The sequence below is a fragment of the Vicugna pacos genome, chromosome 30 (genome assembly GCF_048564905.1).
Source record: "Vicugna pacos chromosome 30, VicPac4, whole genome shotgun sequence".
NCBI classification, from domain to species: domain Eukaryota; kingdom Metazoa; phylum Chordata; class Mammalia; order Artiodactyla; family Camelidae; genus Vicugna; species Vicugna pacos.
In genome coordinates this window covers 7266431-7280966 of record NC_133016.1, presented here as the reverse complement: position 1 = coordinate 7280966, position 14536 = coordinate 7266431, and the positions used below count along the sequence as shown (strand labels likewise).

Below are 14536 nucleotides of genomic sequence, written 5' to 3'. Positions count from 1 at the left end.
AAATTCCTAGAGTGAACTGTTTATTCTACCTATTTTCAACCACTTTTGTTATAAATATACTTCATTAAATCACACTTTCTTATAACATTAAGATGTTCCAATCAATAATCTATAGCTTCACCCCTTGGAAACCTAGAGGATTTCCAAATGTTTGCTTTTTGATTCACATTTAAAGAAGGGTAGACAGTCGTATTCATCCTACCCAATTTGAATGCATTCCAAATGTGTTCTGTTTCCTTAATGGTTGCCATCATTATGTCTACGTTTTTACAAACTTTGTATTCTATTTTTCAGGTAGCTACAAAATCATAATATTCCTTTTATCATATTTTAAGCTCTTAATGCTCTAATATCTAATTTGGTGAGTTAACATCATTTTAGCACTAGCTATCTACATATGGAAACTTATATTTAACAGATATCTATTACTCAGGGAGAAGAGCTTAAATTTCTGTGTGTGTACGACACCATTTTTAATAGTACAGAGATTCTCAGGGCACATGAAAAACAACTTTTCTAGAAGTGGCACATGTAGAAACCCTAAATGCTATTCAGTGGCATGTTTTATGTACAAACCTGAATACACTGAATACATTTATGAATATGCAGTGGTCAAGTAGGTAAATCACCTTTAAACAATTTTTTTTTTTTGTAAATTGTGTACTGAAGCTTTCCTCTCCCTCTCCCCCAGGATTCAACTGATGACCTCTGCTCCAGCTTTGCACTCAGATGCTGAGGCCTGTGGAGAGAGGCTCAGGATCAGGGTCAAGGTAAGAGATTGATTAATTCTGAGTTCCATGGAGAAAGAAAGTTCTATAAAAATTAAGAATTAAAATTAATAGTACTTACAAAAATATAAATCATACTTATTTATTCTATGGATATTTCCTGACTATCAGGAATGTTTCAATCACTGGGGTCACAGCAGTGAATACAGTAATCCTCACACTCATGTAATTTATATTTTATTAGGCTGACAGACGGTAACCCATTCTTATTTATATAATTAATGAAATACAGTAGATGGAGATACAAAGAATAATAATAAATAATGAGCAGGATGATGATGATGATGATAAAATGGCAATTTTGAATACATACTGTCTGTCAGACCCTGTTCTAAGTGCTTTATATGCTTTGATTCCTTCAACAAGCGTAACCTTAGGAGTTATGTAATATGATGATGCCCATTTTATGGATGAAAAAACTGAAGGACTAATTAAGTAATAACCAAATCACAGAGCAAAAACTGGTGTAGCCAGGATCAGGGTAGCAATTTTGAAGTGAAATTCAAACACTGATCAGTCAAAGACAAATTGTCACTTCTGGAGACACAGAGAGTGTGGCCTGGGCAGCTGGGTGAGATGGAAGCAGCAGGTAAAACGCCGTCCAAACACAGAGACGAGAGGAGGGAATGGGAGGGCAGGGTAAAGAAACACATTTTTATTACAATTTACCTACTTCATACCTAATCAAGTTTACTTTTTAAAATGAGGCAAAATAAAAGTGGAAAATAATGAGAGAAGACTTACCGTGGCCAATTTCAGTGAAGGCTATGTGTGAATGCGGGTAGAACTTCGATGCAGTTAACAGCATTCTCTCTGGACTCTTAACAGTGACATTAGGAGCAGCGTAGGGTGTGTGTCTGTGCTCCTTTTAATCCATAAGTAAGCTCTGCCTTTCCAAATCCTTTGATGTATATTCCTTTCATATTCATAACACATCTACTACACATTCATAGACACATATGTAGGCATCTTTTTCTAAGAGCAAATCTAAAGGTACTGCGTGGTATTCTCGCTCCTCAAGGGGCTTTGAATATCCAGGAGAGCAGTGGGATGGGTGAACGAATGGGATCCAGCACAAAAGGCAGAATTATGATTCATCTTTGCAGTGGACAATGTTTTGCTCTAAGCGCTACGTCTATGTACTACACATTACCTGTCTCAGTACAGGTCCTAAACATATACACAATGAAACAAAAGTTTTATATCAAATTATTTAGAAAAAGCAATATGTGTCAATATGCTTCTGATTGAAAAAGAAATGGTAAATTGAAGGCTCATATGGGAACATCAATCATTACGTAAATATCTTTTATAAAAAAAGCCTAATTCTAAAACAAATAGATGATATTATTTATGGATATGGAATAGATTTCCAAGAAGTCAAAATGTCTCAGACACATCTAGGGTAAGAAGTGGCTGGACTACATTTTTTGCCTTTTAATTTTTCAATACAGAGCTAATGAAACATATTTTAGTATCTAAAAATACTCAGTTAAATTTGATGTGAAAACTATCATTTTGATAATAAGTAGTAGTGTTTTACTTTTAATTTTATTGTTTTTGTGATGCGTACAGGATGTTATGAACCATCAGCTACATTTTCTATCACTTGGTTTTTTTAGGAAATGGATTTGTCTTCCAGAAACGTGATGATCCCAAATATATTTTTATCATGTTTCTCATATTTATAAAGAGGTTTGCTATTGATGACAAATGATAAAATATGAGTATTTTAAAATTACATAGTTTAATGGTTGAGAAAATACGTATATACATATAGAAATAGCAAGTGAAATTAGCAAAGCATTAACAATGAAGAATGTAGGTGATGAGTAAACAGATACTCACTGTATCATTCTTCCAACCTTATGTGTTAAAGTTTTAATAATAGTTATACAATTATTTGATGTAATAGTTTACTGCTTAACTGCGAGTACTTGAAGGGTAAGAATCCAATTTTTAACCTCATGTTCTATGTCTCAAATTTGGCAGAATGCCTCACATATACACAGATCTCAATGGATAGCTGTGAAGAAAATTAATACAGATAAAAATGAAAGTAAGAATAAAATTATATTTATGTACTGATGACTTCATACCAGACACAGTGTTAAGTGCTTTGCATGAACAATTTCACTTAATTATCACATAAATTCTCTGGGAAGGATGCTTCAAATATATCAGGTTTATGTATGCAGAAATTGGGAATTAGAAAGTTAAATAACTTTCTCAAGCCAACCAAGTGTTAAGTTAAATCAATGAATCAATAAAGATCCTGGGGTAAGGGATGTGAATAATCTACTATCCTATGTTTCATTCTATATTAAAGAGAATAAATAAAAGAACCCGAGGTAGACAAATTGATAATGAGATTGATGAAATGACAGCGGAATAGAGCACAAGAGAAAATTAAGTCATTGGACCAAAGTCACCATTCCCACATAAATGCAAGTGTAAAATCTTGTTTTACTCCTGTGAGAGCTGCAGCAGGGGGCAGTTCAAATTCCTGACCCCAGTGGAGCCAGGTGACACCTGAAGCCAGTAGTCTCTCAAGTCCCTGCACTGACTGTGTCTCCATTATCACTTTTCTCCTGCTTAACATGATTACTTCTGAAAATATTTTTTCTTCTGACAATTTTTTTTTCATTTGATTGGTATATAGGTGCTAAGTTCTACCATGGTCTATTAACAGACTTTTTAATATGCAGATGAGTAACCACTAGTACTTAGTGTTAATTGGCTAATCAATCAAACAATTTTTGCTCATTTCCCATAGTCTGAAGATATATGAAGGTCATTTTTGTGTTTGAAAAATGTCTTTAAGTAAAGCCTGAAGCCAAGTAGACACAGAGGAGACGCAGAGCAATAATGATCTTTGTAGTATTGTATAGACCCATTATTTTCCCATTAACAGAGCTGCTTTTTGTGAGCTTGTAAGGCAGTGGGTAAATACTACGCAGGTGGACGTGTCTTTACTATACACGAACGTACAACAATTAGGGTTTGAAGGCGCAGTCAGACTCCAAGGTGCATTATCACGATATACCTTGTGAATTAACTTGGTATTGAACTACTGGTACATCTGTAACTGCCCCTGTTCTTAATCATTATATGTTTTAAAGTTTGGGCTTTCCATCCAAATCACCATTTATAAAAATAAACTGCAATGGAGAAACTTATTCAAAACCCTGTCTACATTGTGTTGCTGATTCCATAAACCTTGTCATTTGTCATTGACTTGACATTTATTCAGTTCCCACTGGGCGCCAGGCGCTGCACTGTGAGTTGACAGGAAGAGGAGAATTTAATGTAAGTTGCTGCTGAACACAGTTCATGCGGCTCTAATTTATTTTAAAGACAGGCGTCACCCGCCAACACTGTCAGTGACAAAAAGGGCCCGAGACGGGCAGCCGACCTCGTGCTTCACCCAAGGCAGCACCCGGCGCCTGCGCACGAGCTTCCCGGCACCCCTAAGCTGGCCTGCACGCCTGCACCTGCAAACACTGCGGTCAGAGCAGCATCCGCGTCATCTCCTCGCTTTATGCTGGCATGAAACGTTAGAATCTTAAAAGAAAAACACCTCTCCAGAGCTCAGTTACTTCTTTTTAACAAGGGACGGTTGGCTCTTTTAATAACCCCTATGCACGTGAGTGCTAATAGTGTACAGCGAGGTAGAATCAGCTCAGCTCTGACTACACCACTCTGATGACTGTTACCCACAGTCGAGTAGTTATTTGAAAGCAAAGGAGGTCAGCTCGATGTAGTATCTTGTTGAGGATACAGCCATGGACGGAAGTGAAAAAAAAAACAAACAAATTTGGGTGATGCTTTAATAGTTTCTCCCATTAAAGAGGAGAAGGAAGAAATTAAGGAACATCACTTCACTTGATCTGTCCAGTGATGTATCTAACATGAGAGCAAATGGGTGACTCTTTGTGGAGAAATTTTTAAAATATTTCAGCAGCACAGTTATATACATGGAAGTGAAAAATGAACCATTTCAGTTTCCTGTGGTGCCAGGAACGAGGCAGTCAGAGAAAGTCAGAGGAGGAGCAGGCATACATACTTAGGACCTTTCTGGAGTGTTACTTATTGACTTGGGCTGTGCTCGGGGTCTGGCTCTCACTGAGACGTCACCAGGTGCAGGTTTGGGAAGATGCACCATGTCATCCTGGCATAGTCACTCCGTTTAGAAGCTTCCAAGTCACCAGGTAGCCTGTCATAGAGGCTGGACAAAATAATGAAAACATCCAGGGCCAGTGGTCCTTAAACACCAGATGAGCATCCCGTTGCAGGATGTGGGATTTCGGGGATTGTGAGTCAGCCTTCAGTGTCAGGGGAGAAGGCCTTCAGTGGAGAGGCCGTCATCAGTCTTGAGAAGGAAGTCCGGGACCAAACCCACTTGCCATCCGGGGACCTGCTACATGGGGATCGGATGACTCAGGAGAGGTTCCCTGGGTGCCAGAAGATCAGACCTTCTTCATTTCATATACTCAATAAAAAGTGAGTTAAGTTCTTATGAAATGCCTAATCTGACTGGAAGCAAAGGAGGCTAGGTAACCAATTATGGCCTCTAGTCAACCCACCTATTTAAACCATAAGAGGTTGAGACAGTTGTAGGAGGGAGAACTTACTAAAGCAATGCAACACTCTTACCGAAAGCTGTTTGATAACAGGAACCATTTCTCAAGTCCCCAGAGCCAATCCCTTTGATGTTGAGGTGGTCCAGGAGGAATGCACCACTCAGGTACCAGATTTTGTCTCCATGGCCCCACCAGCAGCATTTGACGCTACTGTCTCCGTCCTCACGGACACACCGGCTTCTCTCGGTATCCAGGATACGAAACTCTCTGTGCTCCCCTCCTTACTCATGGAGAATTCCCTTTTCTCCCGTCTCATTGGCTGACGTCACTCTTTCTGCAGGACCTCTTAGTATCTCTCTGGCCAGAACTCAACCTGCCTTCCTTTTCTCATTCTCATCACACTCAGATTTTTGTCGTTCTCTGCCAGTCTCATGGCTTCACATGTTCTGTTACAAAAAGTCGGTTTTAAAATTTTAATTAGAGTTGGGGAGAGAATGCAGAGTTTGTCCTACAAAACCTAGCCATAAAATTTGAGATGGATAACGTATGGGCATCAAATTTTAATTTTCAATTGCAAACCTATTGTGGTCAGTAGAATGATGGCCCTTCAGAGACATCCACATCTGAATCCTCAGAACCCTTAAATATGTCATGTTACATGGCAGGGGCTGATTACAGTTGCAGATGGAAGCAGGTCGCTAATCAGCTGACCTTAAAGAAAGGAAATTATTCCAGATTATCTGTGTGGGTTCATTGTCATCACAAGGGTCTTTTAAAGTGGAAGACAGAGGCAGAACAGAAGAACAATGACAGAGAAATTTGAAGATGCTCAACTCCTGACTTTGTAGGTGGAACCAAGGAAATGAGCCCCCAAAACGCAGGCAGTGCTGAAAAACTGGAAAAGGCAAGAGAACAGGTTCTACCCCAGAGCCTCAAGAAAGAAACATAGCTCTGCTGTCACCTTGGCTTTAACCCAGGGAGACTTGTTTTGGATTTGTGACCTCCAGAATCGGAAGATAATAAATTTATGCTCTTCGAAGCCACTCGGTTTGTCACCATTTATTACTACACTAATAGGAAACTGATTTGCCCACTAAAATCATACTTTTTGTTTTACAACTGGTAGTTTTTCCACCTGCATAGAATATATAGATGAAGCTTAAATATTTATCTTCACCGAGGCTCACAATGTTATCTTTCACATTAACTTGGATGACTTATCTTGCTTTCTAACTGTTTCCTGACACTCAGGCCTTTATTCTTGTTACTCTGCAGTTGTGTTCACTTGACTGTCTAGCATGCTGCTTCCGGCCCACTGCTCCCCCAGGGTTTTGGACTCGTATCTCGTATGCTACAGCTTCAGCATTAATCTTTCGCTGAGGCTGCGACTACTTTGTCACAGATATCTTCCACTTAATGTACCTCCCACTGGCAAGTTTCTCAAACAACATTCATCAGTGTGGCCTGATACAAAGTGAAAATCAGCTTCTAGTGTCATGGGGAAATTTAACAGCGTTTATCAAAGGAAAATTTAAGAAGTATAGCCACAAATGATTATCTTTCGTACTGGAACATATTTTAAAACGTGTAAGCATCATTTAAAGAAGTTCATCATTGTTTGTCCTGAGGAAATGAAAGAGCAATATATGCATGTTCTGGTTTAATAGATGAAAGCTTTAAGGTATTATTTTTTGATGCCTCATTTTATTCACTTTAACTCATGTACCTGAATTTTTTGCAGCTATGCAATTTCTAAAACTTAGTTCCCTTTTCTCACCACCTAGTTCCTGCTTCCTGGTGCTACTGTAAAGCCGCACCAATAACATTCCTAAGTAAATTACAGTAAATAATCCTAAAGCCAGATGTAGATTAGATCTAGGTATCGCATCACCATTTGAAATCATTATACATTTAATCCTTTAAAGCAAAAAAAGAATCGCTGAACTTCCAGATAAATATTTTATTGATATAAAAAACGTTTGTTTCTAAAATCTCCCTCTGAATAAAGAATATGCAGAAATATTAGGAGGCTGGAACAATATGGATTTGTAAATGTCTTCTTCAATTTTAGGAGCTGTACTACAAACAGATCTCTTGCCGGGCATGATGAAGTCTGTACTCCTACACAGCACTTCACATCCACTCCCTGGATGGGTGAGTAGGTCATTGTTCATATTTTGCCAAGCTTTATAACATTTATAACCTGTCACAATAATCCCTTAGTTGTTTATTCTTATTTCTCCAATTAATATATATTCAATTTATACCTGTCTTCTCTATTATTTATTTATGTACTTATTGATGAATTGAATTTATTGTCAATAATCTATTTTTAAAACAAGAAATTATAATTGTCATGTTTCTATGAGTTTAGGCAATTGACAATAGTTGATTGCTTTTATATTCAAGATAATATAAACTGGCTTGAATATAAAATATGAACTAATTGGCTGTAATATTGATCACATGTTTTCTTAATTATAGTTAATTTACAATGCTGTGTTAGTTTCAGTTGCCACAGCAAAATGATTCAGTTATAAATATATAAATCTATTCATTTTCAGATTCTTTTCCATTATAGGTTATTATAAGATATTGAGTATAGTTCCCTGAGCTACAGTAGGACCTTGCTGTTTATTTTATATATATAGTGTGTGTATGTTAATCCCAAACTCCTAATTTATCCCTCCCCCACTTTTTCCCCCTTGGTAACCATAAGTTTGTTTTTCATGTCTCAGTCTATTTCTGTTCTATAAATAAGTCATTTGTATCATTTTTTTAAAGATTCTACATATAAGTGATATCATATGATATTTGTCTTTCTCTGTCTGACTTAGTTCACTTAATATGATAATCTCTAGGTCCATCTGTGTTGCTGCAAATGGCAGTCTTTCATTCTTTTTTTACGGCTGAGTTGTATTCCATTGTACGTATAGATACCACATCTTCTTTATCCAGTCATCTGTTGATGGACATTTAGGTTGCTTCCATGTCTTGGCGATTGTAAACAGTGCTGCTGTGAACATTGGGGTGCATGTATCTTTTTGAATTAGAGTTTTCTCTGGATGTATGCCCAGAAGTCGGGTTGCTAGATAATGTGGTAACTGTATTTTTAGTTTTTTAAGGAACCTCCATACTGTTCTCCATAGTGGATCACACATTTTTTTTTTTTAGAACGTTGATTTTGCTCTGCCCTCTATTTGCACTGGGATTACTGTGGCTAATTAGTATAGTTAGTTTCAGTCCAGCCTAACTTCCTCCTCTTGTGGATGACTTATTTTCACTGTTTGAATCCCTGAAGATTTGTTTCTTTTTCCTGGAGGGTAAATAACCATAAAATATAGTTGACATAATTGTTCTATATCAAATTTTCCTGGAATATGAAAAGCATATATATATATTTAATTTAGTTATTCCTCTACTCCAGGGAATTTTCCATGAATTATATCTCTGAATATTTTTTCTTTTCCATTTATTCAATTCTGCAAATAGAAGCCATAAATATCTATATGTTCAATTTAAAAATTTATATATATGGCCATTAGCAGCCATAAAATTTGTCATTCTCATCTGTATTCAGTTAATTATTGCAAGACATTCTATTTTCAGTACTTCGATTTTTCATTCATGATTATTTATTCTCTTGTTGGTTATACTAAATTTTTTAAGTCTATAGATATTTTTGAGTCTCAAATTCTGTCCTCAACTCTGAAAGTGCCCTTTTCATTATTGTAAGAAATCATTTGAAGATAACATAAAAGATGAAAGTTTTATCTGTACCTCTGTAATTTCACATGTATATTTAAAATTTTAGAACTCCTACAAATTAGTAAGAAAATAGACAGAAAAGAGAAATCCAAATGTGCACTACACTTATGAAAAGCTGCCTGATGTTATTAGGCCTCAAGGTTACAACTGCATTTGGATTTCTCTGTATACTCCCGTCAGGAAGGCCACAGTACAGGATGAAAAATACCAGGTGTTGTCAAGCACGTGGTCTAACTGAAATCTAGTATAGAATTGGTGCAATAAGTTGATAAAAGCACTTTGGAAAACTGTGGCAATGTCTTTAAAACGTGAACTCAGCCTACCCCATGCTTCAGCAATGTCACTTGACAGTTTGCACACGTGATCACCATGAGCAACTTTTTACCCTCTTCCTGTTCTTTTTAACGTTTTCTTGGCTGCTGATGGTCCATTTATTACTGACTCTTGCTGTTTACTGGAAAGTATAATGAAAAAGGAAAACAAAAATTAAAGATCATGCTTCTCACGCTCCCACACATTTCTTGTGCCGTCAAAGCCTGAGGTTGTCTTTGCTGCGTCCTCCTTTTGCCCTCCCTCTCCCCTCATTCATCCTCTTGCCAAACTCAAAACATGCCCCCCAGTACTCAAGCCCACATTGTCCAAAAGAAACTTCCCCGAGGCCACGTCTTGGACTTTTGCCTTTCTTTCAAAAATTGCCTGATGAAGTGCTGAATCTTACTAACAAAAACGCTTTCCTGTACAGGGCTTCCTGTTCCCTTTTGTCTTATCTTGTGCCATTATCTGCCCTTGTTGTCATCCCTGTGCCCTTGACTTCCTCTGGCTGATGATTAATAAAGGTGTTGACATCCAGTGCTCTGGCTCGGCAACTGCCTTTTATGGTGGCCGCTATGTTCACTGATGCGTGTAGGGTAGTAACCCCCGGGGCTTATTCGTAGGCACAACGAAAAAAGGTGGTAAAAGAACAGAAAACATAGGTAAAATGGCTTTTCTTTCATTCAGGGCAAAACCTTTTATTCACTTTTCCTTTTAAATATCAGCACATTTGCTCAGTAAATTTACCTTAGTTTTTCAAGTAAAGGCTTCAAATTCAATCATGACTTCACTGTAAATTTTTGCTAAGTTCCCTACCACGCATCTTGATGTCTTGTTATGTCTGCCGTTCCTTTCTGTCTTTATATTATCTTCCAGAATACAGTGTGCCATCAGCCAAGTGATTTAGGTTTAAATATTCTTTATGTATTATTTATGGAATAATAATAATCAGCATTATGTTTTAAAACATGTGCATTTTAAATATGAAATAAATCATGAAGTATATACCTCATCCTTTGTAAATCCCATTGCTGCTAAGGCTTGATTCCAACTCTTACTTTCCGGTGACCACAGGCAAATTAACTACCTCCTCTATCTCTGCCATCTCATTGGTAGAATGAGGACTAGCAGTAGTAATCCATCACATAAAGAAATGAGTTAAAATGATAGAAACTTAGGAAATATGCTGATGCATAGTGTTTAGAATAAATACAATTGTGTTTAATAATGCAAAGACTATATAAAACTTTTGCAATAGTTTTTAGTGTTGCTCTAGTCCTGAAAACTTACTTAGTCCAATAATTCCTTATCTGAAATTTCAGACCATAGTTTCTTATCTGATTAATTTAAAAGATCCAAAAAAAAATCAGTTATTTTTAACAAATAATAAAATCACATTATGTTTCAGTAACAAATTTGCAATGGTTCCTTGAAAAACCAATCACGTCTATTTAACATCACTGAGGTTGTGGTAACACTGGTGGTGGTGAATTTGCTTTTGAGGATGAGCCAGAGTCAGCTTCTAATGGGATGTGTACAAGTGGAAGCTAGTAAGTGATGAAGAGATTAACAAATCTTTGAAGAATTTGAACATAAAGAGGTTGAAAAAGAATTGTATTTGCAGGCGGAATTACTGTTAAATAATAGTTTTTTTCCAGAAAGGTGAAATATGGTCATATTTAAATGTAGATGGTTAAGCAAGAGTAGACAGTGAGGAAGTTAATAGAGGAGAGAAGAGAGAGCTGATGACTAGAGAGTTAGGGGAAGGAAGGAAGACATGGTACACAGGACAAAGGTGAAGTTTGGCTATTCAAGGAAAGCAAAATTAAGTTGGATTTTTGGGGCTATGTTTCCAAAAGGCTAAAACGTTGCTACCTAATTAATTCTCTTTTGTACATAAGGCGGGAGGTAAGACGTCTTTCTCACTCAGCTAGGCCTCCTTCTAGGATCAGATGCCAGTATCGCTTTCTTCTTCTCTTTAATATTTACTTATCTTTATCCTTATCAAACGTGGTATATGCTTATTGTCAATATAAAAGCAAATTAAAGAAGTATCTAGGAGCACACCTTGATGAATTAGTCACTATTACATATTTAAGAATATGATGTTATAAATACATGGTATAAAACTGAGGGTATATGTTATTAAATATTTTAAGTATATGATTTTTAAATCACATTGTATTTCTTCATGTCCTATCATTTTTGGCCATTATTCTAATTTGGGCAATTTAATTTGTTTCCACTTTTTCTGTTTTACTTATTAGTTTGATATATGTGTCCGTAAATCTGTGTGGATTTCCCATTATTTCCTTATATTAGACATTTGAGAGTCAGTTGAGACATAGATTTATAAAATTCATAAACTGTGTTTTCAATCTGCCTTCCAAGAAAATCAAGTGCATTTTATAAGCAATTCACAAGACAACCGATTTCCATAAATCTGATATAATCTTATAAACCATGTACTTTTAGCAAGTGCCCACTAATATATGCTAAACAACATACCTAACAGCTAACTAACATAATAAACACTAAATAATATACATAATAACTAAAATGTACACTAAACACTACTTTTTTATTTTTTATTTTTAAAGCTTGTCATTTAAACACTACTATTTTTAATTATTTACAAATAGTATTTGTATATCTTACTTTTCTATTTTAGCGCTATTGATTTAAGAATTATTTAGATACCAAAATTTTATCCTTTGCTAATTATTATTTTATAGTAGTTTCTTAATTTGTTTTATACTTAGAATTTCATACTTTATACAATCTTTTGAATGCAAGTTTGCATTTATCCAGTTAACTTTTTGTAGAAGTCTTTATGCCTCTAGAATACACTTTAAATTGTAAGTTAACTAGCTGCATATATATATATGTCTATACATACATATGTATATTTCTTCCATAGAATTAACTTTTTAAAAATACTTACATCAACTATTCAAAAGTCTATCTTTTAGTTAATTACACATACTAGAGTCTATTCACTTACATAATTTGGGGGAGAATTTTATTTTCTCTTAAAATATTTAAAAACCTCCGCATTTTATGCAGTATATGTTTTAAAGTCCAGGAGGCACTTTGTCGTAATGTGCTTCTCCTATATTTGAGTGTGAGGTTTTAGCTTTATCTCCTGCTGTTCACACCACTTGCACAACAAGTCATTGGACAGACCACTCATTCCTTCCATACAACTTACATATGTACATTGAAATGCATTTTCTTAACTTATGAGACCCCTCACAGACTACCTTTTTCCAAAAATTTCATGGAAAGTCTAAATCTTTCATGTCCAAATTATGTCATTTCTGTGCAGATTTTTTTTTAATATTTTTTATTGATTTATAATCATTTTACAATGTTGTGTCAAATTCCAGTATAGAGCACAACTTTTCAGTTATACATGAACATATATATATTCATTGCCACATTTTTTTCTCTGTGAGCTACCAGAAGATCTTGTGTATATTTCCCTGTGCTATACAGTATAATCTTGTTTATCTATTCTACAATTTTGAAATCCCGTCTATCCCTTCCCACCCTCCGCACCCTTGGCAACCACAAGTTTGTATTCTATGAGTCTGTTTCTCTTTTGTATTTATGCTTTGTTTGTTTGTTTTTGTTTTTGTTTTTAGATTCCACATAGGAGCAATCTCATATGGTATTTTTCTTTCTCTTTCTGGCTTACTTCACTTAGAATGACATTCTCCAGGAGCATCCATGTTGCTGCAAATGGCGTTATGTTGTCGGTTTTTATGGCTGAATAGTATTCCATTGTATAAATATACCACATCTTCTTTATCCAGTCATCCGTTGATGGACATTTAGGCTGTCTCCATGTCTTGGCTATTGTAAATAGTGCTGCTCAAATATTTTAATCCTATCAGATCTTCTGGTCCCACAGACTTCCCAGCCCTTCAAGACTCAGAAAGTTAATAAAGGGGAAAGAATGAAAGCAATTAAAATAGGAAAGGTTGGAGTTCCTGATTCTTCCTGGAATGATCTTGAAGCAACAGTGGGGAATAAGGGTGTCCACCCCAACTCTAGAGCCGGAGGTGCACAGGGTGGATCGGCTTTCTCCTGCTTCCATAACTAATCACCACCACCAACGACCACCTTTTATCCTACTCTCTGTGAACCAGAAGTCTGGGTACAGTGCGGCTCGGCTGAGCCTTTGGCGGTGATTCCCAGAAGACTGAAATCCATGTGTTGGAGGGACAGTGCTACGTTCTGGAGGCCCTGGGGATGAATCTGCCATCAAGGGCATTCAGGACATTGGCCAATTCAGTTGCTTGCCTTTGGAGAGCTGAGATCCTCATAGGATTGAGATCCCCATTTTTTTGGTCGGTTGTTGACAAAGGGCCAGCCTTTGCTCCTCGAAGTTGCCCACATTTCTACCCCTGCACCCTGCGTGGCCACTTCTAGAAATAGTGGTTGGAGAAAAATGTGTGCTTCAAATCTCCTCTTTCTACTGCATATCTCTGATTTGATTCCAAATGGAGAAAGTTCTGCTTTTAAGGGCTAAAGTGGTTAGACTGGGCCCACCCAGACAACCTCGGATAATCTATTGTAAGACCCCTAATGTGAACTATACCCGCACGGTCCCTCTTTCCGTCACGTAACAATGTGTTCACAGGTGCTGGTGTCATGTGTTGAAGGCCAGTACTCTGACTAGTAGGAAGGGATAATGAGCAGCTTTTGCTTGAGAAAACCACAGAGGAAGTATTATTTTAAAGTGGATGAGGGTACATGGATAGGTTTTGACCCACCACTGGGGTTTTCATAATGTGCAGAACGAAGATTGGGATGGGAGGACGGAAAGAGGATTCTGGGGTTGAAGGATGGACACTCAGTGCCACGGGGGATATGAAATCAGGACAGAACATGTGGGTTACCTGACTTCCTGCACTCCATTAAATACCTGACAGTATTTCTTCAGTGTGAAAAATATACCAGCATCACAAAGTACTTAAATTTTGAGGCCTTGGGAAGAAAAGGAAAGAAGCATAATAATATTCTGAAGACTGAGCAAGGCTAATATTAGAACAAAGAGGTTATTTCATAAATCAGGGG

The 14536-nt window shown here is 36.7% G+C and overlaps 1 long non-coding RNA gene across 1 annotated transcript in view; it reads left to right on the top strand.

Annotated features, from left to right (window-relative positions):
* Nucleotides 1-691: 691 nt before the first annotated feature.
* Nucleotides 692-14536, top strand: part of LOC140690311 (uncharacterized) — a 29676-nt gene continuing 15831 nt past the window's right edge. Inside the window, exons 1-2 of the long non-coding RNA XR_012065520.1 lie at nt 692-770; nt 7443-7525. This is a non-coding gene — a long non-coding RNA (uncharacterized lncRNA). The remainder of the gene's footprint in view (nt 771-7442; nt 7526-14536) is intronic.